We start from the raw sequence: 3,594 nt of genomic DNA on the forward strand, positions 1-3,594 counted from the left end.
GCGGTACAGTACCGTGGAGAAGGAGTGCTTGGCTATCCGGTGGGCGGTCGACTCCCTTTGCTATTACCTCCTGGGGCGCTCATTCACCCTCTGTTCGGACCACACCCCGCTGCAGTGGCTCCACCGCATGAAGGATGCCAACGCCCGGATCACCCGGTGGTATCTGGCTTTGCAGCCCTTTAACTTCAGGGTGGTCCATAGGCCGGGGGCGCAGATGGCGGTGGCCGATTTCCTCTCTCGCTCGCGGGGGGGGGGGGAGTAGGTTTGGCCGGGCGGCTCCCCGGCCTCAGTCGGGCGGTGGGGGTGTGTGGCGGAGGCGTGGCCCCGGGCGCGGTTGCAGGGGAGGAGTGGGGCAGTAGGCTCAACGGGGCGTTGCAGGTGAAGCCGGTAAGAACAGCTGATGGAGATTGTGGACTGATGATGGTTTCCCTCCCCTGTGTTATAGTGAGATGGAGAGAGGCGGCGGGAAGGAAGAAAGAGACACACATCAGCTGGGATCAACAGCTGTCAGTCTGTGCGACAATATCAGCTGTGAAAGTGTAAATAAATGTGGAACTTGGCGATAAAGACCTGTGTGTGCGTGTGCCTGTTCCTAGTATATTCCACAATCCCATATTGTGCAACTAGTCTGTCAAATGGAATAAATTCTGTTCCCTCTAATATATGTTCTAAGTATTTAATTCCTTTACAACTCCATTCTGGGAAATTAATCATTATTGTTTTGTAATATGTCAGGGTTATTCCAGATAGGTGTACGTTTGCATGGGATTAATGAAGACTCCGTTATTTTTAGAAACTCCCACCATGCTGTCAGAGAAAAGCTGATGTTGATACTTTTAAAGCATTCATGTCTTTTGATGTTTGAGCTAATAAATGGTAGGTCTGAAATCTCTAGATCCTTGCATAGTGCCTGTTCAACATCTAGCCAGGGCTCATCTAAGAAGGTATGTTTTAACCATTCTGAGATGAACTGAAGCCTGTTGGCTAAGAAGTATTGGTGAAAATTAGGCAGATCTAATCCTCCTCTATCCTTGGTTCTTTGTAGCGTTTTTAAGCTGATACGTGGGGGTTTATCTTTCCAAAGGAATTTGGAAATATATGAATCCAGAGATCTGAACCAATCTTGTGATGGTTTGTTAGGGATCATCAAAAATAAGTAATTTATTTTTGGCAAGATCATCATCTTCTCTCTTGGCTCTCGGTGAAGGCGGTCGCACTTTTTTCTCCTCTCCTCCTTCCCCTTATCTTCCCTGCTTAGCCTCTTGTGTCCTTGTCTTGTCTCGTGTGCATTACTTTTCCCTCGAACAGTCTCTCACTGTCGTTCTCTAAAACCTAACAGAATTATGGATTTGATCAACTGGTCTCTGAATGCTATTGACACCCTCTTCTCAACGAGAAGTCTGGGCTCGGGAGAGCCCGAGTGCCCTGGAGGGACTTTCCCTGCCGGATACACGATGGATGGGTGGCAGACCTGGAGGATCTTGTGCCTGGCGGGACTGTCTATCGAGGACGCTGAAGATATCTACCTATTCGGAACCATGATAACAGGGTTCTTGCTGATCGGAGCTGGCTTGGCCCTGACTTATCGGAGAAATAAGAGAGCGGAACCAGCTGTTCAAACCCCCCCTAAGCTGACCGCTGGAATTGAGGCGATGGGACGAGGCGCGGCCTCTCACACCGAACGTAGCATGGTTAACACCTTGGAGACGCTTACAGCTGCCGTGAAGACTCAAACTAACACCATTGAGCGTATGATGGGATACATCAGAGAGGGGCCTGCTCGCAATGACACCTTTGAGCGAAAGTTGGATCACATCGCAGAACGGATCACTGCAGCTGTGGGGTCTCAGAATCAAAAGAATGACAACACCACGGAACAGAAGTTTGATACCATCATGGGGAGGCTCGCGGCTCTCCAACGGGAGATCGAGGGACCAGTGTCAGAGTGCTAAATTCGCTGCTCGCATAAAGGAGAAATCAACAATATTCAACATATGGACACCACGGCGCCAGCTGCTCAGGCCCGAGGCTGGAGCCCACCAAAACAACTCCCTGATAACGACTGTGTGATGACTATTCTTCCCATCCCATGAAGGCCACCTGGGTTGGCTGGCAGACTGTTTACTTAGCCTGATAGAGCGAAGGACACTGTCTCCGCTGAACTCTGGACACGCACACACATACACTTACACTGATAAGCACGCACTCATCCCCCTCCCTTCCAAACGCCTTCGATGCTTGTTTCCTGCGGGGGAAGACGGCGGGTCTGCGTGCCGCGCTGAAATGGTAGCGCTGTGCAGGACGACTGCTGTGTTCCTTCGGATTACCCCCCACCCCCCTATCCATCCCCTGTGGCTTGTCATGTGCTCTAATGTTGTGATGTGGACATTAATGTGCTCTCTGTGCAGAGGAGTTTTTTTTGTTTCCTGTTCTCATGCTGTCCTCCCATAGGTTGCCCAGCGTGAGAAGAGGTCTCTTCTTTTCCTCTTGTACTTTTCCCATTGTTGTGTAATTTTTCAGTGTTATTCTCTGCAACGCTGCCGATCTCCGACTGTATTCCCATGTGATGTGTTTGTTGTGTGTGTAAGTCGGGGGGGGGGGGGGGGGGGGGGGTTCCTATTCCTCTGCGGGGCAACCTGCATATGGCCAATAAAGCATTCATCCAATCCAATCCAATCCAATTTTTATAGTGGCGACCCTTCCCATGAGTGATATGGGTAAAGATTTCCATCTAGTCAGATCGCCTTCTACTTTCTTTAGAAGTGGGATGTGGTTTAATTTAGTTAAGTCTGAAAGCTTAGGAGAAACATTAATACCTAAATATTTAATATTTCCGTATTGCAGTGGGGCAGAGGAAGAATTATGGAAGGAGCAGTTAATGGGGAGAACTGTAGATTTTGGCCAGTTAATTGAATAATCTGAAACTCTTGAAAACCAGTTTATTAAAGTAATTACCTCAGAGAGGTTGGTTTGTGTGTTTTGCAGAAAAAGCAACACATCATCCGCATAGAGACTGATTTTATGTTCTATGTTCTTACATTTTATGCCCTTAATTGTTGTAGCCTGTCTAAATGCTGCTGCTAGAGGTTCGATAAAAATTGCAAAAAGTGAAGGGGAGAGTGGGCATCCCTGTCTGGTGCCCCTCAGGAGACAGAAGCTGGAGGATGTCTGGTCATTTGTTCTGATGCGAGCTGTTGGGGAATTGTATAATATTCTTATCCAGTTTATGAAAGAGTTTCCAAAACCAAATTTGTGTAAAGTTGCGAATAAAAATTTCCAGTTAACTCTGTCAAATGCTTTTTCTGCATCTAGAGATAATATTATGGTTTCGATGTTTTTATCGTATGAGTAGTCTATTAAATTAAGTAATCTACGAGTGTTTGTTGAGGAGTGCCGACCTTTTATGAAACCAGTTTGGTCAGGATGAATTAAGAGGGGGGTCATTTTCTCTAATCTCTTTGAGAGAGCTTTGCAGATTATTTTAAGGTCTACATTTAAAAGAGAAATTGGACGATAGCTTGAGGGAAATAAAGGGTCTTTGCCTGGTTTTAGCAGGAGACTAATGTTGGCAGAATTCATATTTGGTGGTAGTCT

Source organism: Rhamphochromis sp. 'chilingali', assembly GCF_963969265.1.
Source record: "Rhamphochromis sp. 'chilingali' genome assembly, chromosome: 1".
Lineage (NCBI taxonomy): Eukaryota > Metazoa > Chordata > Actinopteri > Cichliformes > Cichlidae > Rhamphochromis > Rhamphochromis sp. 'chilingali'.